The sequence below is a fragment of the Rhinoderma darwinii genome (assembly GCF_050947455.1).
Source record: "Rhinoderma darwinii isolate aRhiDar2 chromosome 5 unlocalized genomic scaffold, aRhiDar2.hap1 SUPER_5_unloc_45, whole genome shotgun sequence".
In the NCBI taxonomy this organism is placed as follows: domain Eukaryota; kingdom Metazoa; phylum Chordata; class Amphibia; order Anura; family Rhinodermatidae; genus Rhinoderma; species Rhinoderma darwinii.
The window spans coordinates 546,419-568,487 of NW_027461804.1; the positions used below are offsets into that span (position 1 = coordinate 546,419).

Sequence of the window (22,069 nt, forward strand, 5' to 3'; positions counted from 1 at the left end):
ATAATGGGGCCTCAGAGATAAAAGCCTGGGCCCAGGCAGTGTTGGTCAGTGCTGCTCAGCAGGCAGCACTGGACTGGACTGGATTACAGCTGATACAAGGTGTGAAGGAACAAGGGGTGGCTGTGGGCATGCACTTGCTGCCGCTGCCAGTGTTTATCTGCATGGCAGCAGGGCATTTGGGCGTTGCCAGGAAGGCGTTTTTATGTAGATTCCTCCTCTTTCAGCACTGCATTGTGGTGCAAGCAAAAGAAGCAAATCCTGTCTGGCTTCCTCTCCGGCCTTTATTCACCTCCCGTGTAGCTGTGAGTGTGTGAGCCTGCAGGGCCCCATGGAATTGCCTAGAAGTAGGCTGAATCACTGCAAGGGCTGAACAGCAGTATCGGGCAGGCTCGGGCAACGCGCGGCCCGTTCGGGTTATCGCTTCTCGGCCTTTTGGCTAAGATCAAGTGTAGTATCTGTTCTTATCAGTTTAATATCTGATACGTCCCCTATCTGGGGACCATATATTAAATGGATTTTTAGAACAGGGAGATGGAAATAGAGCTTGCTCTGTCCACTCCACGCATTGACCTGGTATTGCAGTATTTCCAGGACCGGTGCACCCTTTCCTTATGTGTTGACTAAAAGCAGATTCCAAAAGTGTTTTTTGTCTTTGCTATTGTTTCTGTCTTTCTGAAGGGATCTCCCCTTTTAATCCCATTATTTCAACACCTGTTGGACAATGCATGAGTGATAATGAGCTCATTGATTAAATGCAATTAATGAATAGATTGCCACCTCTTGTTGTGTGTCGTCTGTGTTTCTGTGTTTCCGGCATTTCACATTGGAACACCTCATTCACCTTCCTTGTCTTCTCTCCGCCCTCCCTTTTAGGTAAGTTAAAGAGCTGCACCTGAGCCAGCCACTGATTGATTGATTGATTGATTGATTGATTGATTGATTGATTGATTGATTGCAGCACAACAGTCAAATAGTGGAGTGGAGTAGGGGAACAGCAAACAGCCAATAAAGCAGCCCGCCCGCTCGCCTGCCCGCCACAATGGACCTACCTGTGTACACTAGATGGATGTGATGGAATGTACTGTCGTCCCTACATTTCAAGAAGAAGTAAGAATTGCAGTTGCAACAAAGCCTTGCTTGCCTACAAAGAGAGCAGCAATTTGGATTTGTTACTATGTTACCTAGAAGAATAACAAACTGTGCAAGGATGGAGGTTGTAGGAGCAAGGAGAAGTTGTCTGTAAAGTTGGTGGATGCCTATTTTCCATTTTGCAGTCCCTTGTCTCCCTCTTGTGGCCTCCTGGAGGCAACTAGCTGTGCAAAAAAAAGACAGCCTGGCGGCCGGCTGTTGCAGTGTTGCCCTCTCAGGCAACACTGAGTGACTGACTGAGCCTCACCGTCTTATATAAAGTTCAGACGGAACTTTGCACGTGTCATAGTGGAGCCCTCAGGATTCCAGAGCCAGCTTTCTGACATCATAATGGGGCCTCAGAGATAAAAGCCTGGGCCCAGGCAGTGTTGGTCAGTGCTGCTCAGCAGGCAGCACTGGACTGGACTGGATTACAGCTGATACAAGGTGTGAAGGAACAAGGGGTGGCTGTGGGCATGCACTTGCTGCCGCTGCCAGTGTTTATCTGCATGGCAGCAGGGCATTTGGGCGTTGCCAGGAAGGCGTTTTTATGTAGATTCCTCCTCTTTCAGCACTGCATTGTGGTGCAAGCAAAAGAAGCAAATCCTGTCTGGCTTCCTCTCCGGCCTTTATTCACCTCCCGTGTAGCTGTGAGTGTGTGAGCCTGCAGGGCCCCATGGAATTGCCTAGAAGTAGGCTGAATCGCTGCAAGGGCTGAACAGCAGTATCGGGCAGGCTCGGGCAACGCGCGGCCCGTTCGGGTTATCGCTTCTCGGCCTTTTGGCTAAGATCAAGTGTAGTATCTGTTCTTATCAGTTTAATATCTGATACGTCCCCTATCTGGGGACCATATATTAAATGGATTTTTAGAACAGGGAGATGGAAATAGAGCTTGCTCTGTCCACTCCACGCATTGACCTGGTATTGCAGTATTTCCAGGACCGGTGCACCCTTTCCTTATGTGTTGACTAAAAGCAGATTCCAAAAGTGTTTTTTGTCTTTGCTATTGTTTCTGTCTTTCTGAAGGGATCTCCCCTTTTAATCCCATTATTTCAACACCTGTTGGACAATGCATGAGTGATAATGAGCTCATTGATTAAATGCAATTAATGAATAGATTGCCACCTCTTGTTGTGTGTCGTCTGTGTTTCTGTGTTTCCGGCATTTCACATTGGAACACCTCATTCACCTTCCTTGTCTTCTCTCCGCCCTCCCTTTTAGGTAAGTTAAAGAGCTGCACCTGAGCCAGCCACTGATTGATTGATTGATTGATTGATTGATTGATTGATTGATTGATTGATGCAGCACAACAGTCAAATAGTGGAGTGGAGTAGGGGAACAGCAAACAGCCAATAAAGCAGCCCGCCCGCTCGCCTGCCCGCCACAATGGACCTACCTGTGTACACTAGATGGATGTGATGGAATGTACTGTCGTCCCTACATTTCAAGAAGAAGTAAGAATTGCAGTTGCAACAAAGCCTTGCTTGCCTACAAAGAGAGCAGCAATTTGGATTTGTTACTATGTTACCTAGAAGAATAACAAACTGTGCAAGGATAGAGGTTGTAGGAGCAAGGAGAAGTTGTCTGTAAAGTTGGTGGATGCCTATTTTCCATTTTGCAGTCCCTTGTCTCCCTCTTGTGGCCTCCTGGAGGCAACTAGCTGTGCAAAAAAAAGACAGCCTGGCGGCCGGCTGTTGCAGTGTTGCCCTCTCAGGCAACACTGAGTGACTGACTGAGCCTCACCGTCTTATATAAAGTTCAGACGGAACTTTGCACGTGTCATAGTGGAGCCCTCAGGATTCCAGAGCCAGCTTTCTGACATCATAATGGGGCCTCAGAGATAAAAGCCTGGGCCCAGGCAGTGTTGGTCAGTGCTGCTCAGCAGGCAGCACTGGACTGGACTGGATTACAGCTGATACAAGGTGTGAAGGAACAAGGGGTGGCTGTGGGCATGCACTTGCTGCCGCTGCCAGTGTTTATCTGCATGGCAGCAGGGCATTTGGGCGTTGCCAGGAAGGCGTTTTTATGTAGATTCCTCCTCTTTCAGCACTGCATTGTGGTGCAAGCAAAAGAAGCAAATCCTGTCTGGCTTCCTCTCCGGCCTTTATTCACCTCCCGTGTAGCTGTGAGTGTGTGAGCCTGCAGGGCCCCATGGAATTGCCTAGAAGTAGGCTGAATCGCTGCAAGGGCTGAACAGCAGTATCGGGCAGGCTCGGGCAACGCGCGGCCCGTTCGGGTTATCGCTTCTCGGCCTTTTGGCTAAGATCAAGTGTAGTATCTGTTCTTATCAGTTTAATATCTGATACGTCCCCTATCTGGGGACCATATATTAAATGGATTTTTAGAACAGGGAGATGGAAATAGAGCTTGCTCTGTCCACTCCACGCATTGACCTGGTATTGCAGTATTTCCAGGACCGGTGCACCCTTTCCTTATGTGTTGACTAAAAGCAGATTCCAAAAGTGTTTTTTGTCTTTACTATTGTTTCTGTCTTTCTGAAGGGATCTCCCCTTTTAATCCCATTATTTCAACACCTGTTGGACAATGCATGAGTGATAATGAGCTCATTGATTAAATGCAATTAATGAATAGATTGCCACCTCTTGTTGTGTGTCGTCTGTGTTTCTGTGTTTCCGGCATTTCACATTGGAACACCTCATTCACCTTCCTTGTCTTCTCTCCGCCCTCCCTTTTAGGTAAGTTAAAGAGCTGCACCTGAGCCAGCCACTTGATTGATTGATTGATTGATTGATTGATTGATTGATTGATTGATTGATGCAGCACAACAGTCAAATAGTGGAGTGGAGTAGGGGAACAGCAAACAGCCAATAAAGCAGCCCGCCCGCTCGCCTGCCCGCCACAATGGACCTACCTGTGTACACTAGATGGATGTGATGGAATGTACTGTCGTCCCTACATTTCAAGAAGAAGTAAGAATTGCAGTTGCAACAAAGCCTTGCTTGCCTACAAAGAGAGCAGCAATTTGGATTTGTTACTATGTTACCTAGAAGAATAACAAACTGTGCAAGGATGGAGGTTGTAGGAGCAAGGAGAAGTTGTCTGTAAAGTTGGTGGATGCCTATTTTCCATTTTGCAGTCCCTTGTCTCCCTCTTGTGGCCTCCTGGAGGCAACTAGCTGTGCAAAAAAAAGACAGCCTGGCGGCCGGCTGTTGCAGTGTTGCCCTCTCAGGCAACACTGAGTGACTGACTGAGCCTCACCGTCTTATATAAAGTTCAGACGGAACTTTGCACGTGTCATAGTGGAGCCCTCAGGATTCCAGAGCCAGCTTTCTGACATCATAATGGGGCCTCAGAGATAAAAGCCTGGGCCCAGGCAGTGTTGGTCAGTGCTGCTCAGCAGGCAGCACTGGACTGGACTGGATTACAGCTGATACAAGGTGTGAAGGAACAAGGGGTGGCTGTGGGCATGCACTTGCTGCCGCTGCCAGTGTTTATCTGCATGGCAGCAGGGCATTTGGGCGTTGCCAGGAAGGCGTTTTTATGTAGATTCCTCCTCTTTCAGCACTGCATTGTGGTGCAAGCAAAAGAAGCAAATCCTGTCTGGCTTCCTCTCCGGCCTTTATTCACCTCCCGTGTAGCTGTGAGTGTGTGAGCCTGCAGGGCCCCATGGAATTGCCTAGAAGTAGGCTGAATCGCTGCAAGGGCTGAACAGCAGTATCGGGCAGGCTCGGGCAACGCGCGGCCCGTTCGGGTTATCGCTTCTCGGCCTTTTGGCTAAGATCAAGTGTAGTATCTGTTCTTATCAGTTTAATATCTGATACGTCCCCTATCTGGGGACCATATATTAAATGGATTTTTAGAACAGGGAGATGGAAATAGAGCTTGCTCTGTCCACTCCACGCATTGACCTGGTATTGCAGTATTTCCAGGACCGGTGCACCCTTTCCTTATGTGTTGACTAAAAGCAGATTCCAAAAGTGTTTTTTGTCTTTGCTATTGTTTCTGTCTTTCTGAAGGGATCTCCCCTTTTAATCCCATTATTTCAACACCTGTTGGACAATGCATGAGTGATAATGAGCTCATTGATTAAATGCAATTAATGAATAGATTGCCACCTCTTGTTGTGTGTCGTCTGTGTTTCTGTGTTTCCGGCATTTCACATTGGAACACCTCATTCACCTTCCTTGTCTTCTCTCCGCCCTCCCTTTTAGGTAAGTTAAAGAGCTGCACCTGAGCCAGCCACTGATTGATTGATTGATTGATTGATTGATTGATTGATTGATTGATTGATTGATGCAGCACAACAGTCAAATAGTGGAGTGGAGTAGGGGAACAGCAAACAGCCAATAAAGCAGCCCGCCCGCTCGCCTGCCCGCCACAATGGACCTACCTGTGTACACTAGATGGATGTGATGGAATGTACTGTCGTCCCTACATTTCAAGAAGAAGTAAGAATTGCAGTTGCAACAAAGCCTTGCTTGCCTACAAAGAGAGCAGCAATTTGGATTTGTTACTATGTTACCTAGAAGAATAACAAACTGTGCAAGGATGGAGGTTGTAGGAGCAAGGAGAAGTTGTCTGTAAAGTTGGTGGATGCCTATTTTCCATTTTGCAGTCCCTTGTCTCCCTCTTGTGGCCTCCTGGAGGCAACTAGCTGTGCAAAAAAAAAGACAGCCTGGCGGCCGGCTGTTGCAGTGTTGCCCTCTCAGGCAACACTGAGTGACTGACTGAGCCTCACCGTCTTATATAAAGTTCAGACGGAACTTTGCACGTGTCATAGTGGAGCCCTCAGGATTCCAGAGCCAGCTTTCTGACATCATAATGGGGCCTCAGAGATAAAAGCCTGGGCCCAGGCAGTGTTGGTCAGTGCTGCTCAGCAGGCAGCACTGGACTGGACTGGATTACAGCTGATACAAGGTGTGAAGGAACAAGGGGTGGCTGTGGGCATGCACTTGCTGCCGCTGCCAGTGTTTATCTGCATGGCAGCAGGGCATTTGGGCGTTGCCAGGAAGGCGTTTTTATGTAGATTCCTCCTCTTTCAGCACTGCATTGTGGTGCAAGCAAAAGAAGCAAATCCTGTCTGGCTTCCTCTCCGGCCTTTATTCACCTCCCGTGTAGCTGTGAGTGTGTGAGCCTGCAGGGCCCCATGGAATTGCCTAGAAGTAGGCTGAATCGCTGCAAGGGCTGAACAGCAGTATCGGGCAGGCTCGGGCAACGCGCGGCCCGTTCGGGTTATCGCTTCTCGGCCTTTTGGCTAAGATCAAGTGTAGTATCTGTTCTTATCAGTTTAATATCTGATACGTCCCCTATCTGGGGACCATATATTAAATGGATTTTTAGAACAGGGAGATGGAAATAGAGCTTGCTCTGTCCACTCCACGCATTGACCTGGTATTGCAGTATTTCCAGGACCGGTGCACCCTTTCCTTATGTGTTGACTAAAAGCAGATTCCAAAAGTGTTTTTTGTCTTTGCTATTGTTTCTGTCTTTCTGAAGGGATCTCCCCTTTTAATCCCATTATTTCAACACCTGTTGGACAATGCATGAGTGATAATGAGCTCATTGATTAAATGCAATTAATGAATAGATTGCCACCTCTTGTTGTGTGTCGTCTGTGTTTCTGTGTTTCCGGCATTTCACATTGGAACACCTCATTCACCTTCCTTGTCTTCTCTCCGCCCTCCCTTTTAGGTAAGTTAAAGAGCTGCACCTGAGCCAGCCACTGATTGATTGATTGATTGATTGATTGATTGATTGATTGATTGATTGATTGATTGATTGATTGATTGATTGATTGATTGATGCAGCACAACAGTCAAATAGTGGAGTGGAGTAGGGGAACAGCAAACAGCCAATAAAGCAGCCCGCCCGCTCGCCTGCCCGCCACAATGGACCTACCTGTGTACACTAGATGGATGTGATGGAATGTACTGTTGTCCCTACATTTCAAGAAGAAGTAAGAATTGCAGTTGCAACAAAGCCTTGCTTGCCTACAAAGAGAGCAGCAATTTGGATTTGTTACTATGTTACCTAGAAGAATAACAAACTGTGCAAGGATGGAGGTTGTAGGAGCAAGGAGAAGTTGTCTGTAAAGTTGGTGGATGCCTATTTTCCATTTTGCAGTCCCTTGTCTCCCTCTTGTGGCCTCCTGGAGGCAACTAGCTGTGCAAAAAAAAGACAGCCTGGCGGCCGGCTGTTGCAGTGTTGCCCTCTCAGGCAACACTGAGTGACTGACTGAGCCTCACCGTCTTATATAAAGTTCAGACGGAACTTTGCACGTGTCATAGTGGAGCCCTCAGGATTCCAGAGCCAGCTTTCTGACATCATAATGGGGCCTCAGAGATAAAAGCCTGGGCCCAGGCAGTGTTGGTCAGTGCTGCTCAGCAGGCAGCACTGGACTGGACTGGATTACAGCTGATACAAGGTGTGAAGGAACAAGGGGTGGCTGTGGGCATGCACTTGCTGCCGCTGCCAGTGTTTATCTGCATGGCAGCAGGGCATTTGGGCGTTGCCAGGAAGGCGTTTTTATGTAGATTCCTCCTCTTTCAGCACTGCATTGTGGTGCAAGCAAAAGAAGCAAATCCTGTCTGGCTTCCTCTCCGGCCTTTATTCACCTCCCGTGTAGCTGTGAGTGTGTGAGCCTGCAGGGCCCCATGGAATTGCCTAGAAGTAGGCTGAATCGCTGCAAGGGCTGAACAGCAGTATCGGGCAGGCTCGGGCAACGCGCGGCCCGTTCGGGTTATCGCTTCTCGGCCTTTTGGCTAAGATCAAGTGTAGTATCTGTTCTTATCAGTTTAATATCTGATACGTCCCCTATCTGGGGACCATATATTAAATGGATTTTTAGAACAGGGAGATGGAAATAGAGCTTGCTCTGTCCACTCCACGCATTGACCTGGTATTGCAGTATTTCCAGGACCGGTGCACCCTTTCCTTATGTGTTGACTAAAAGCAGATTCCAAAAGTGTTTTTTGTCTTTGCTATTGTTTCTGTCTTTCTGAAGGGATCTCCCCTTTTAATCCCATTATTTCAACACCTGTTGGACAATGCATGAGTGATAATGAGCTCATTGATTAAATGCAATTAATGAATAGATTGCCACCTCTTGTTGTGTGTCGTCTGTGTTTCTGTGTTTCCGGCATTTCACATTGGAACACCTCATTCACCTTCCTTGTCTTCTCTCCGCCCTCCCTTTTAGGTAAGTTAAAGAGCTGCACCTGAGCCAGCCACTGATTGATTGATTGATTGATTGATTGATTGATTGATTGATTGATTGATTGATTGATTGATGCAGCACAACAGTCAAATAGTGGAGTGGAGTAGGGGAACAGCAAACAGCCAATAAAGCAGCCCGCCCGCTCGCCTGCCCGCCACAATGGACCTACCTGTGTACACTAGATGGATGTGATGGAATGTACTGTCGTCCCTACATTTCAAGAAGAAGTAAGAATTGCAGTTGCAACAAAGCCTTGCTTGCCTACAAAGAGAGCAGCAATTTGGATTTGTTACTATGTTACCTAGAAGAATAACAAACTGTGCAAGGATGGAGGTTGTAGGAGCAAGGAGAAGTTGTCTGTAAAGTTGGTGGATGCCTATTTTCCATTTTGCAGTCCCTTGTCTCCCTCTTGTGGCCTCCTGGAGGCAACTAGCTGTGCAAAAAAAAGACAGCCTGGCGGCCGGCTGTTGCAGTGTTGCCCTCTCAGGCAACACTGAGTGACTGACTGAGCCTCACCGTCTTATATAAAGTTCAGACGGAACTTTGCACGTGTCATAGTGGAGCCCTCAGGATTCCAGAGCCAGCTTTCTGACATCATAATGGGGCCTCAGAGATAAAAGCCTGGGCCCAGGCAGTGTTGGTCAGTGCTGCTCAGCAGGCAGCACTGGACTGGACTGGATTACAGCTGATACAAGGTGTGAAGGAACAAGGGGTGGCTGTGGGCATGCACTTGCTGCCGCTGCCAGTGTTTATCTGCATGGCAGCAGGGCATTTGGGCGTTGCCAGGAAGGCGTTTTTATGTAGATTCCTCCTCTTTCAGCACTGCATTGTGGTGCAAGCAAAAGAAGCAAATCCTGTCTGGCTTCCTCTCCGGCCTTTATTCACCTCCCGTGTAGCTGTGAGTGTGTGAGCCTGCAGGGCCCCATGGAATTGCCTAGAAGTAGGCTGAATCACTGCAAGGGCTGAACAGCAGTATCGGGCAGGCTCGGGCAACGCGCGGCCCGTTCGGGTTATCGCTTCTCGGCCTTTTGGCTAAGATCAAGTGTAGTATCTGTTCTTATCAGTTTAATATCTGATACGTCCCCTATCTGGGGACCATATATTAAATGGATTTTTAGAACAGGGAGATGGAAATAGAGCTTGCTCTGTCCACTCCACGCATTGACCTGGTATTGCAGTATTTCCAGGACCGGTGCACCCTTTCCTTATGTGTTGACTAAAAGCAGATTCCAAAAGTGTTTTTTGTCTTTGCTATTGTTTCTGTCTTTCTGAAGGGATCTCCCCTTTTAATCCCATTATTTCAACACCTGTTGGACAATGCATGAGTGATAATGAGCTCATTGATTAAATGCAATTAATGAATAGATTGCCACCTCTTGTTGTGTGTCGTCTGTGTTTCTGTGTTTCCGGCATTTCACATTGGAACACCTCATTCACCTTCCTTGTCTTCTCTCCGCCCTCCCTTTTAGGTAAGTTAAAGAGCTGCACCTGAGCCAGCCACTGATTGATTGATTGATTGATTGATTGATTGATTGATTGATTGATTGATGCAGCACAACAGTCAAATAGTGGAGTGGAGTAGGGGAACAGCAAACAGCCAATAAAGCAGCCCGCCCGCTCGCCTGCCCGCCACAATGGACCTACCTGTGTACACTAGATGGATGTGATGGAATGTACTGTCGTCCCTACATTTCAAGAAGAAGTAAGAATTGCAGTTGCAACAAAGCCTTGCTTGCCTACAAAGAGAGCAGCAATTTGGATTTGTTACTATGTTACCTAGAAGAATAACAAACTGTGCAAGGATGGAGGTTGTAGGAGCAAGGAGAAGTTGTCTGTAAAGTTGGTGGATGCCTATTTTCCATTTTGCAGTCCCTTGTCTCCCTCTTGTGGCCTCCTGGAGGCAACTAGCTGTGCAAAAAAAAGACAGCCTGGCGGCCGGCTGTTGCAGTGTTGCCCTCTCAGGCAACACTGAGTGACTGACTGAGCCTCACCGTCTTATATAAAGTTCAGACGGAACTTTGCACGTGTCATAGTGGAGCCCTCAGGATTCCAGAGCCAGCTTTCTGACATCATAATGGGGCCTCAGAGATAAAAGCCTGGGCCCAGGCAGTGTTGGTCAGTGCTGCTCAGCAGGCAGCACTGGACTGGACTGGATTACAGCTGATACAAGGTGTGAAGGAACAAGGGGTGGCTGTGGGCATGCACTTGCTGCCGCTGCCAGTGTTTATCTGCATGGCAGCAGGGCATTTGGGCGTTGCCAGGAAGGCGTTTTTATGTAGATTCCTCCTCTTTCAGCACTGCATTGTGGTGCAAGCAAAAGAAGCAAATCCTGTCTGGCTTCCTCTCCGGCCTTTATTCACCTCCCGTGTAGCTGTGAGTGTGTGAGCCTGCAGGGCCCCATGGAATTGCCTAGAAGTAGGCTGAATCGCTGCAAGGGCTGAACAGCAGTATCGGGCAGGCTCGGGCAACGCGCGGCCCGTTCGGGTTATCGCTTCTCGGCCTTTTGGCTAAGATCAAGTGTAGTATCTGTTCTTATCAGTTTAATATCTGATACGTCCCCTATCTGGGGACCATATATTAAATGGATTTTTAGAACAGGGAGATGGAAATAGAGCTTGCTCTGTCCACTCCACGCATTGACCTGGTATTGCAGTATTTCCAGGACCGGTGCACCCTTTCCTTATGTGTTGACTAAAAGCAGATTCCAAAAGTGTTTTTTGTCTTTGCTATTGTTTCTGTCTTTCTGAAGGGATCTCCCCTTTTAATCCCATTATTTCAACACCTGTTGGACAATGCATGAGTGATAATGAGCTCATTGATTAAATGCAATTAATGAATAGATTGCCACCTCTTGTTGTGTGTCGTCTGTGTTTCTGTGTTTCCGGCATTTCACATTGGAACACCTCATTCACCTTCCTTGTCTTCTCTCCGCCCTCCCTTTTAGGTAAGTTAAAGAGCTGCACCTGAGCCAGCCACTGATTGATTGATTGATTGATTGATTGATTGATTGATTGATTGATTGATTGATTGATGCAGCACAACAGTCAAATAGTGGAGTGGAGTAGGGGAACAGCAAACAGCCAATAAAGCAGCCCGCCCGCTCGCCTGCCCGCCACAATGGACCTACCTGTGTACACTAGATGGATGTGATGGAATGTACTGTCGTCCCTACATTTCAAGAAGAAGTAAGAATTGCAGTTGCAACAAAGCCTTGCTTGCCTACAAAGAGAGCAGCAATTTGGATTTGTTACTATGTTACCTAGAAGAATAACAAACTGTGCAAGGATGGAGGTTGTAGGAGCAAGGAGAAGTTGTCTGTAAAGTTGGTGGATGCCTATTTTCCATTTTGCAGTCCCTTGTCTCCCTCTTGTGGCCTCCTGGAGGCAACTAGCTGTGCAAAAAAAAGACAGCCTGGCGGCCGGCTGTTGCAGTGTTGCCCTCTCAGGCAACACTGAGTGACTGACTGAGCCTCACCGTCTTATATAAAGTTCAGACGGAACTTTGCACGTGTCATAGTGGAGCCCTCAGGATTCCAGAGCCAGATTTCTGACATCATAATGGGGCCTCAGAGATAAAAGCCTGGGCCCAGGCAGTGTTGGTCAGTGCTGCTCAGCAGGCAGCACTGGACTGGACTGGATTACAGCTGATACAAGGTGAGAAGGAACAAGGGGTGGCTGTGGGCATGCACTTGCTGCCGCTGCCAGTGTTTATCTGCATGGCAGCAGGGCATTTGGGCGTTGCCAGGAAGGCGTTTTTATGTAGATTCCTCCTCTTTCAGCACTGCATTGTGGTGCAAGCAAAAGAAGCAAATCCTGTCTGGCTTCCTCTCCGGCCTTTATTCACCTCCCGTGTAGCTGTGAGTGTGTGAGCCTGCAGGGCCCCATGGAATTGCCTAGAAGTAGGCTGAATCGCTGCAAGGGCTGAACAGCAGTATCGGGCAGGCTCGGGCAACGCGCGGCCCGTTCGGGTTATCGCTTCTCGGCCTTTTGGCTAAGATCAAGTGTAGTATCTGTTCTTATCAGTTTAATATCTGATACGTCCCCTATCTGGGGACCATATATTAAATGGATTTTTAGAACAGGGAGATGGAAGTAGAGCTTGCTCTGTCCACTCCACGCATTGACCTGGTATTGCAGTATTTCCAGGACCGGTGCACCCTTTCCTTATGTGTTGACTAAAAGCAGATTCCAAAAGTGTTTTTTGTCTTTGCTATTGTTTCTGTCTTTCTGAAGGGATCTCCCCTTTTAATCCCATTATTTCAACACCTGTTGGACAATGCATGAGTGATAATGAGCTCATTGATTAAATGCAATTAATGAATAGATTGCCACCTCTTGTTGTGTGTCGTCTGTGTTTCTGTGTTTCCGGCATTTCACATTGGAACACCTCATTCACCTTCCTTGTCTTCTCTCCGCCCTCCCTTTTAGGTAAGTTAAAGAGCTGCACCTGAGCCAGCCACTGATTGATTGATTGATTGATTGATTGATTGATTGATTGATTGATTGATTGATGCAGCACAACAGTCAAATAGTGGAGTGGAGTAGGGGAACAGCAAACAGCCAATAAAGCAGCCCGCCCGCTCGCCTGCCCGCCACAATGGACCTACCTGTGTACACTAGATGGATGTGATGGAATGTACTGTCGTCCCTACATTTCAAGAAGAAGTAAGAATTGCAGTTGCAACAAAGCCTTGCTTGCCTACAAAGAGAGCAGCAATTTGGATTTGTTACTATGTTACCTAGAAGAATAACAAACTGTGCAAGGATAGAGGTTGTAGGAGCAAGGAGAAGTTGTCTGTAAAGTTGGTGGATGCCTATTTTCCATTTTGCAGTCCCTTGTCTCCCTCTTGTGGCCTCCTGGAGGCAACTAGCTGTGCAAAAAAAAGACAGCCTGGCGGCCGGCTGTTGCAGTGTTGCCCTCTCAGGCAACACTGAGTGACTGACTGAGCCTCACCGTCTTATATAAAGTTCAGACGGAACTTTGCACGTGTCATAGTGGAGCCCTCAGGATTCCAGAGCCAGCTTTCTGACATCATAATGGGGCCTCAGAGATAAAAGCCTGGGCCCAGGCAGTGTTGGTCAGTGCTGCTCAGCAGGCAGCACTGGACTGGACTGGATTACAGCTGATACAAGGTGTGAAGGAACAAGGGGTGGCTGTGGGCATGCACTTGCTGCCGCTGCCAGTGTTTATCTGCATGGCAGCAGGGCATTTGGGCGTTGCCAGGAAGGCGTTTTTATGTAGATTCCTCCTCTTTCAGCACTGCATTGTGGTGCAAGCAAAAGAAGCAAATCCTGTCTGGCTTCCTCTCCGGCCTTTATTCACCTCCCGTGTAGCTGTGAGTGTGTGAGCCTGCAGGGCCCCATGGAATTGCCTAGAAGTAGGCTGAATCGCTGCAAGGGCTGAACAGCAGTATCGGGCAGGCTCGGGCAACGCGCGGCCCGTTCGGGTTATCGCTTCTCGGCCTTTTGGCTAAGATCAAGTGTAGTATCTGTTCTTATCAGTTTAATATCTGATACGTCCCCTATCTGGGGACCATATATTAAATGGATTTTTAGAACAGGGAGATGGAAATAGAGCTTGCTCTGTCCACTCCACGCATTGACCTGGTATTGCAGTATTTCCAGGACCGGTGCACCCTTTCCTTATGTGTTGACTAAAAGCAGATTCCAAAAGTGTTTTTTGTCTTTGCTATTGTTTCTGTCTTTCTGAAGGGATCTCCCCTTTTAATCCCATTATTTCAACACCTGTTGGACAATGCATGAGTGATAATGAGCTCATTGATTAAATGCAATTAATGAATAGATTGCCACCTCTTGTTGTGTGTCGTCTGTGTTTCTGTGTTTCCGGCATTTCACATTGGAACACCTCATTCACCTTCCTTGTCTTCTCTCCGCCCTCCCTTTTAGGTAAGTTAAAGAGCTGCACCTGAGCCAGCCACTGATTGATTGATTGATTGATTGATTGATTGATTGATTGATTGATTGATTGATTGATGCAGCACAACAGTCAAATAGTGGAGTGGAGTAGGGGAACAGCAAACAGCCAATAAAGCAGCCCGCCCGCTCGCCTGCCCGCCACAATGGACCTACCTGTGTACACTAGATGGATGTGATGGAATGTACTGTCGTCCCTACATTTCAAGAAGAAGTAAGAATTGCAGTTGCAACAAAGCCTTGCTTGCCTACAAAGAGAGCAGCAATTTGGATTTGTTACTATGTTACCTAGAAGAATAACAAACTGTGCAAGGATGGAGGTTGTAGGAGCAAGGAGAAGTTGTCTGTAAAGTTGGTGGATGCCTATTTTCCATTTTGCAGTCCCTTGTCTCCCTCTTGTGGCCTCCTGGAGGCAACTAGCTGTGCAAAAAAAAGACAGCCTGGCGGCCGGCTGTTGCAGTGTTGCCCTCTCAGGCAACACTGAGTGACTGACTGAGCCTCACCGTCTTATATAAAGTTCAGACGGAACTTTGCACGTGTCATAGTGGAGCCCTCAGGATTCCAGAGCCAGCTTTCTGACATCATAATGGGGCCTCAGAGATAAAAGCCTGGGCCCAGGCAGTGTTGGTCAGTGCTGCTCAGCAGGCAGCACTGGACTGGACTGGATTACAGCTGATACAAGGTGTGAAGGAACAAGGGGTGGCTGTGGGCATGCACTTGCTGCCGCTGCCAGTGTTTATCTGCATGGCAGCAGGGCATTTGGGCGTTGCCAGGAAGGCGTTTTTATGTAGATTCCTCCTCTTTCAGCACTGCATTGTGGTGCAAGCAAAAGAAGCAAATCCTGTCTGGCTTCCTCTCCGGCCTTTATTCACCTCCCGTGTAGCTGTGAGTGTGTGAGCCTGCAGGGCCCCATGGAATTGCCTAGAAGTAGGCTGAATCGCTGCAAGGGCTGAACAGCAGTATCGGGCAGGCTCGGGCAACGCGCGGCCCGTTCGGGTTATCGCTTCTCGGCCTTTTGGCTAAGATCAAGTGTAGTATCTGTTCTTATCAGTTTAATATCTGATACGTCCCCTATCTGGGGACCATATATTAAATGGATTTTTAGAACAGGGAGATGGAAATAGAGCTTGCTCTGTCCACTCCACGCATTGACCTGGTATTGCAGTATTTCCAGGACCGGTGCACCCTTTCCTTATGTGTTGACTAAAAGCAGATTCCAAAAGTGTTTTTTGTCTTTGCTATTGTTTCTGTCTTTCTGAAGGGATCTCCCCTTTTAATCCCATTATTTCAACACCTGTTGGACAATGCATGAGTGATAATGAGCTCATTGATTAAATGCAATTAATGAATAGATTGCCACCTCTTGTTGTGTGTCGTCTGTGTTTCTGTGTTTCCGGCATTTCACATTGGAACACCTCATTCACCTTCCTTGTCTTCTCTCCGCCCTCCCTTTTAGGTAAGTTAAAGAGCTGCACCTGAGCCAGCCACTGATTGATTGATTGATTGATTGATTGATTGATTGATTGATTGATTGATTGATTGATGCAGCACAACAGTCAAATAGTGGAGTGGAGTAGGGGAACAGCAAACAGCCAATAAAGCAGCCCGCCCGCTCGCCTGCCCGCCACAATGGACCTACCTGTGTACACTAGATGGATGTGATGGAATGTACTGTCGTCCCTACATTTCAAGAAGAAGTAAGAATTGCAGTTGCAACAAAGCCTTGCTTGCCTACAAAGAGAGCAGCAATTTGGATTTGTTACTATGTTACCTAGAAGAATAACAAACTGTGCAAGGATGGAGGTTGTAGGAGCAAGGAGAAGTTGTCTGTAAAGTTGGTGGATGCCTATTTTCCATTTTGCAGTCCCTTGTCTCCCTCTTGTGGCCTCCTGGAGGCAACTAGCTGTGCAAAAAAAAGACAGCCTGGCGGCCGGCTGTTGCAGTGTTGCCCTCTCAGGCAACACTGAGTGACTGACTGAGCCTCACCGTCTTATATAAAGTTCAGACGGAACTTTGCACGTGTCATAGTGGAGCCCTCAGGATTCCAGAGCCAGCTTTCTGACATCATAATGGGGCCTCAGAGATAAAAGCCTGGGCCCAGGCAGTGTTGGTCAGTGCTGCTCAGCAGGCAGCACTGGACTGGACTGGATTACAGCTGATACAAGGTGTGAAGGAACAAGGGGTGGCTGTGGGCATGCACTTGCTGCCGCTGCCAGTGTTTATCTGCATGGCAGCAGGGCATTTGGGCGTTGCCAGGAAGGCGTTTTTATGTAGATTCCTCCTCTTTCAGCACTGCATTGTGGTGCAAGCAAAAGAAGCAAATCCTGTCTGGCTTCCTCTCCGGCCTTTATTCACCTCCCGTGTAGCTGTGAGTGTGTGAGCCTGCAGGGCCCCATGGAATTGCCTAGAAGTAGGCTGAATCGCTGCAAGGGCTGAACAGCAGTATCGGGCAGGCTCGGGCAACGCGCGGCCCGTTCGGGTTATCGCTTCTCGGCCTTTTGGCTAAGATCAAGTGTAGTATCTGTTCTTATCAGTTTAATATCTGATACGTCCCCTATCTGGGGACCATATATTAAATGGATTTTTAGAACAGGGAGATGGAAATAGAGCTTGCTCTGTCCACTCCACGCATTGACCTGGTATTGCAGTATTTCCAGGACCGGTGCACCCTTTCCTTATGTGTTGACTAAAAGCAGATTCCAAAAGTGTTTTTTGTCTTTGCTATTGTTTCTGTCTTTCTGAAGGGATCTCCCCTTTTAATCCCATTATTTCAACAACTGTTGGACAATGCATGAGTGATAATGAGCTCATTGATTAAATGCAATTAATGAATAGATTGCCACCTCTTGTTGTGTGTCGTCTGTGTTTCTGTGTTTCCGGCATTTCACATTGGAACACCTCATTCACCTTCCTTGTCTTCTCTCCGCCCTCCCTTTTAGGTAAGTTAAAGAGCTGCACCTGAGCCAGCCACTGATTGATTGATTGATTGATTGATTGATTGATTGATTGATTGATTGATTGATTGATTGATGCAGCACAACAGTCAAATAGTGGAGTGGAGTAGGGGAACAGCAAACAGCCAATAAAGCAGCCCGCCCGCTCGCCTGCCCGCCACAATGGACCTACCTGTGTACACTAGATGGATGTGATGGAATGTACTGTCGTCCCTACATTTCAAGAAGAAGTAAGAATTGCAGTTGCAACAAAGCCTTGCTTGCCTACAAAGAGAGCAGCAATTTGGATTTGTTACTATGTTACCTAGAAGAATAACAAACTGTGCAAGGATGGAGGTTGTAGGAGCAAGGAGAAGTTGTCTGTAAAGTTGGTGGATGCCTATTTTCCATTTTGCAGTCCCTTGTCTCCCTCTTGTGGCCTCCTGGAGGCAACTAGCTGTGCAAAAAAAAGACAGCCTGGCGGCCGGCTGTTGCAGTGTTGCCCTCTCAGGCAACACTGAGTGACTGACTGAGCCTCACCGTCTTATATAAAGTTCAGACGGAACTTTGCACGTGTCATAGTGGAGCCCTCAGGATTCCAGAGCCAGCTTTCTGACATCATAATGGGGCCTCAGAGATAAAAGCCTGGGCCCAGGCAGTGTTGGTCAGTGCTGCTCAGCAGGCAGCACTGGACTGGACTGGATTACAGCTGATACAAGGTGTGAAGGAACAAGGGGTGGCTGTGGGCATGCACTTGCTGCCGCTGCCAGTGTTTATCTGCATGGCAGCAGGGCATTTGGGCGTTGCCAGGAAGGCGTTTTTATGTAGATTCCTCCTCTTTCAGCACTGCATTGTGGTGCAAGCAAAAGAAGCAAATCCTGTCTGGCTTCCTCTCCGGCCTTTATTCACCTCCCGTGTAGCTGTGAGTGTGTGAGCCTGCAGGGCCCCATGGAATTGCCTAGAAGTAGGCTGAATCGCTGCAAGGGCTGAACAGCAGTATCGGGCAGGCTCGGGCAACGCGCGGCCCGTTCGGGTTATCGCTTCTCGGCCTTTTGGCTAAGATCAAGTGTAGTATCTGTTCTTATCAGTTTAATATCTGATACGTCCCCTATCTGGGGACCATATATTAAATGGATTTTTAGAACAGGGAGATGGAAATAGAGCTTGCTCTGTCCACTCCACGCATTGACCTGGTATTGCAGTATTTCCAGGACCGGTGCACCCTTTCCTTATGTGTTGACTAAAAGCAGATTCCAAAAGTGTTTTTTGTCTTTGCTATTGTTTCTGTCTTTCTGAAGGGATCTCCCCTTTTAATCCCATTATTTCAACACCTGTTGGACAATGCATGAGTGATAATGAGCTCATTGATTAAATGCAATTAATGAATAGATTGCCACCTCTTGTTGTGTGTCGTCTGTGTTTCTGTGTTTCCGGCATTTCACATTGGAACACCTCATTCACCTTCCTTGTCTTCTCTCCGCCCTCCCTTTTAGGTAAGTTAAAGAGCTGCACCTGAGCCAGCCACTGATTGATTGATTGATTGATTGATTGATTGATTGATTGATTGATTGATGCAGCACAACAGTCAAATAGTGGAGTGGAGTAGGGGAACAGCAAACAGCCAATAAAGCAGCCCGCCCGCTCGCCTGCCCGCCACAATGGACCTACCTGTGTACACTAGATGGATGTGATGGAATGTACTGTCGTCCCTACATTTCAAGAAGAAGTAAGAATTGCAGTTGCAACAAAGCCTTGCTTGCCTACAAAGAGAGCAGCAATTTGGATTTGTTACTATGTTACCTAGAAGAATAACAAACTGTGCAAGGATGGAGGTTGTAGGAGCAAGGAGAAGTTGTCTGTAAAGTTGGTGGATGCCTATTTTCCATTTTGCAGTCCCTTGTCTCCCTCTTGTGGCCTCCTGGAGGCAACTAGCTGTGCAAAAAAAAGACAGCCTGGCGGCCGGCTGTTGCAGTGTTGCCCTCTCAGGCAACACTGAGTGACTGACTGAGCCTCACCGTCTTATATAAAGTTCAGACGGAACTTTGCACGTGTCATAGTGGAGCCCTCAGGATTCCAGAGCCAGCTTTCTGACATCATAATGGGGCCTCAGAGATAAAAGCCTGGGCCCAGGCAGTGTTGGTCAGTGCTGCTCAGCAGGCAGCACTGGACTGGACTGGATTACAGCTGATACAAGGTGTGAAGGAACAAGGGGTGGCTGTGGGCATGCACTTGCTGCCGCTGCCAGTGTTTATCTGCATGGCAGCAGGGCATTTGGGCGTTGCCAGGAAGGCGTTTTTATGTAGATTCCTCCTCTTTCAGCACTGCATTGTGGTGCAAGCAAAAGAAGCAAATCCTGTCTGGCTTCCTCTCCGGCCTTTATTCACCTCCCGTGTAGCTGTGAGTGTGTGAGCCTGCAGGGCCCCATGGAATTGCCTAGAAGTAGGCTGAATCGCTGCAAGGGCTGAACAGCAGTATCGGGCAGGCTCGGGCAACGCGCGGCCCGTTCGGGTTATCGCTTCTCGGCCTTTTGGCTAAGATCAAGTGTAGTATCTGTTCTTATCAGTTTAATATCTGATACGTCCCCTATCTGGGGACCATATATTAAATGGATTTTTAGAACAGGGAGATGGAAATAGAGCTTGCTCTGTCCACTCCACGCATTGACCTGGTATTGCAGTATTTCCAGGACCGGTGCACCCTTTCCTTATGTGTTGACTAAAAGCAGATTCCAAAAGTGTTTTTTGTCTTTGCTATTGTTTCTGTCTTTCTGAAGGGATCTCCCCTTTTAATCCCATTATTTCAACACCTGTTGGACAATGCATGAGTGATAATGAGCTCATTGATTAAATGCAATTAATGAATAGATTGCCACCTCTTGTTGTGTGTCGTCTGTGTTTCTGTGTTTCCGGCATTTCACATTGGAACACCTCATTCACCTTCCTTGTCTTCTCTCCGCCCTCCCTTTTAGGTAAGTTAAAGAGCTGCACCTGAGCCAGCCACTGATTGATTGATTGATTGATTGATTGATTGATTGATTGATTGATTGATTGATGCAGCACAACAGTCAAATAGTGGAGTGGAGTAGGGGAACAGCAAACAGCCAATAAAGCAGCCCGCCCGCTCGCCTGCCCGCCACAATGGACCTACCTGTGTACACTAGATGGATGTGATGGAATGTACTGTCGTCCCTACATTTCAAGAAGAAGTAAGAATTGCAGTTGCAACAAAGCCTTGCTTGCCTACAAAGAGAGCAGCAATTTGGATTTGTTACTATGTTACCTAGAAGAATAACAAACTGTGCAAGGATGGAGGTTGTAGGAGCAAGGAGAAGTTGTCTGTAAAGTTGGTGGATGCCTATTTTCCATTTTGCAGTCCCTTGTCTCCCTCTTGTGGCCTCCTGGAGGCAACTAGCTGTGCAAAAAAAAGACAGCCTGGCGGCCGGCTGTTGCAGTGTTGCCCTCTCAGGCAACACTGAGTGACTGACTGAGCCTCACCGTCTTATATAAAGTTCAGACGGAACTTTGCACGTGTCATAGTGGAGCCCTCAGGATTCCAGAGCCAGCTTTCTGACATCATAATGGGGCCTCAGAGATAAAAGCCTGGGCCCAGGCAGTGTTGGTCAGTGCTGCTCAGCAGGCAGCACTGGACTGGACTGGATTACAGCTGATACAAGGTGTGAAGGAACAAGGGGTGGCTGTGGGCATGCACTTGCTGCCGCTGCCAGTGTTTATCTGCATGGCAGCAGGGCATTTGGGCGTTGCCAGGAAGGCGTTTTTATGTAGATTCCTCCTCTTTCAGCACTGCATTGTGGTGCAAGCAAAAGAAGCAAATCCTGTCTGGCTTCCTCTCCGGCCTTTATTCACCTCCCGTGTAGCTGTGAGTGTGTGAGCCTGCAGGGCCCCATGGAATTGCCTAGAAGTAGGCTGAATCGCTGCAAGGGCTGAACAGCAGTATCGGGCAGGCTCGGGCAACGCGCGGCCCGTTCGGGTTATCGCTTCTCGGCCTTTTGGCTAAGATCAAGTGTAGTATCTGTTCTTATCAGTTTAATATCTGATACGTCCCCTATCTGGGGACCATATATTAAATGGATTTTTAGAACAGGGAGATGGAAATAGAGCTTGCTCTGTCCACTCCACGCATTGACCTGGTATTGCAGTATTTCCAGGACCGGTGCACCCTTTCCTTATGTGTTGACTAAAAGCAGATTCCAAAAGTGTTTTTTGTCTTTGCTATTGTTTCTGTCTTTCTGAAGGGATCTCCCCTTTTAATCCCATTATTTCAACACCTGTTGGACAATGCATGAGTGATAATGAGCTCATTGATTAAATGCAATTAATGAATAGATTGCCACCTCTTGTTGTGTGTCGTCTGTGTTTCTGTGTTTCCGGCATTTCACATTGGAACACCTCATTCACCTTCCTTGTCTTCTCTCCGCCCTCCCTTTTAGGTAAGTTAAAGAGCTGCACCTGAGCCAGCCACTGATTGATTGATTGATTGATTGATTGATTGATTGATTGATTGATTGATTGATGCAGCACAACAGTCAAATAGTGGAGTGGAGTAGGGGAACAGCAAACAGCCAATAAAGCAGCCCGCCCGCTCGCCTGCCCGCCACAATGGACCTACCTGTGTACACTAGATGGATGTGATGGAATGTACTGTCGTCCCTACATTTCAAGAAGAAGTAAGAATTGCAGTTGCAACAAAGCCTTGCTTGCCTACAAAGAGAGCAGCAATTTGGATTTGTTACTATGTTACCTAGAAGAATAACAAACTGTGCAAGGATGGAGGTTGTAGGAGCAAGGAGAAGTTGTCTGTAAAGTTGGTGGATGCCTATTTTCCATTTTGCAGTCCCTTGTCTCCCTCTTGTGGCCTCCTGGAGGCAACTAGCTGTGCAA

General features: G+C 47.7%; 15 non-coding genes across 15 annotated transcripts; all 15 read left to right on the plus strand.

Moving 5' to 3' along the window:
* The first annotated feature begins 416 nt into the window (after positions 1-416).
* Positions 417-607, plus strand: LOC142694169 (U2 spliceosomal RNA). The gene has a single exon (XR_012862435.1). It is a non-coding gene; the product is annotated as a U2 spliceosomal RNA (small nuclear RNA).
* A 1,285-nt stretch (positions 608-1,892) lies between these two features.
* On the plus strand, positions 1,893-2,083 carry LOC142694170 (U2 spliceosomal RNA). Its single transcript, XR_012862436.1, has one exon. It is a non-coding gene; the product is annotated as a U2 spliceosomal RNA (small nuclear RNA).
* A 1,284-nt stretch (positions 2,084-3,367) lies between these two features.
* Positions 3,368-3,558, plus strand: LOC142694171 (U2 spliceosomal RNA). The gene has a single exon (XR_012862437.1). It is a non-coding gene; the product is annotated as a U2 spliceosomal RNA (small nuclear RNA).
* A 1,285-nt stretch (positions 3,559-4,843) lies between these two features.
* Positions 4,844-5,034, plus strand: LOC142694172 (U2 spliceosomal RNA). The gene has a single exon (XR_012862438.1). It is a non-coding gene; the product is annotated as a U2 spliceosomal RNA (small nuclear RNA).
* Positions 5,035-6,323: 1,289 nt separating this feature from the next.
* On the plus strand, positions 6,324-6,514 carry LOC142694173 (U2 spliceosomal RNA). The gene has a single exon (XR_012862439.1). It is a non-coding gene; the product is annotated as a U2 spliceosomal RNA (small nuclear RNA).
* Positions 6,515-7,830: 1,316 nt separating this feature from the next.
* LOC142694175 (U2 spliceosomal RNA) lies at positions 7,831-8,021 on the plus strand. Its single transcript, XR_012862440.1, has one exon. It is a non-coding gene; the product is annotated as a U2 spliceosomal RNA (small nuclear RNA).
* A 1,296-nt stretch (positions 8,022-9,317) lies between these two features.
* Positions 9,318-9,508, plus strand: LOC142694176 (U2 spliceosomal RNA). The gene has a single exon (XR_012862441.1). It is a non-coding gene; the product is annotated as a U2 spliceosomal RNA (small nuclear RNA).
* A 1,284-nt stretch (positions 9,509-10,792) lies between these two features.
* On the plus strand, positions 10,793-10,983 carry LOC142694178 (U2 spliceosomal RNA). The gene has a single exon (XR_012862443.1). It is a non-coding gene; the product is annotated as a U2 spliceosomal RNA (small nuclear RNA).
* A 1,292-nt stretch (positions 10,984-12,275) lies between these two features.
* LOC142694381 (U2 spliceosomal RNA) lies at positions 12,276-12,466 on the plus strand. The gene has a single exon (XR_012862626.1). It is a non-coding gene; the product is annotated as a U2 spliceosomal RNA (small nuclear RNA).
* Positions 12,467-13,754: 1,288 nt separating this feature from the next.
* Positions 13,755-13,945, plus strand: LOC142694179 (U2 spliceosomal RNA). The gene has a single exon (XR_012862444.1). It is a non-coding gene; the product is annotated as a U2 spliceosomal RNA (small nuclear RNA).
* A 1,292-nt stretch (positions 13,946-15,237) lies between these two features.
* Positions 15,238-15,428, plus strand: LOC142694180 (U2 spliceosomal RNA). Its single transcript, XR_012862445.1, has one exon. It is a non-coding gene; the product is annotated as a U2 spliceosomal RNA (small nuclear RNA).
* Positions 15,429-16,720: 1,292 nt separating this feature from the next.
* On the plus strand, positions 16,721-16,911 carry LOC142694181 (U2 spliceosomal RNA). The gene has a single exon (XR_012862446.1). It is a non-coding gene; the product is annotated as a U2 spliceosomal RNA (small nuclear RNA).
* Positions 16,912-18,207: 1,296 nt separating this feature from the next.
* On the plus strand, positions 18,208-18,398 carry LOC142694182 (U2 spliceosomal RNA). Its single transcript, XR_012862447.1, has one exon. It is a non-coding gene; the product is annotated as a U2 spliceosomal RNA (small nuclear RNA).
* Positions 18,399-19,682: 1,284 nt separating this feature from the next.
* LOC142694183 (U2 spliceosomal RNA) lies at positions 19,683-19,873 on the plus strand. Its single transcript, XR_012862448.1, has one exon. It is a non-coding gene; the product is annotated as a U2 spliceosomal RNA (small nuclear RNA).
* Positions 19,874-21,161: 1,288 nt separating this feature from the next.
* Positions 21,162-21,352, plus strand: LOC142694184 (U2 spliceosomal RNA). The gene has a single exon (XR_012862449.1). It is a non-coding gene; the product is annotated as a U2 spliceosomal RNA (small nuclear RNA).
* The last annotated feature ends 717 nt before the right edge of the window (positions 21,353-22,069 follow it).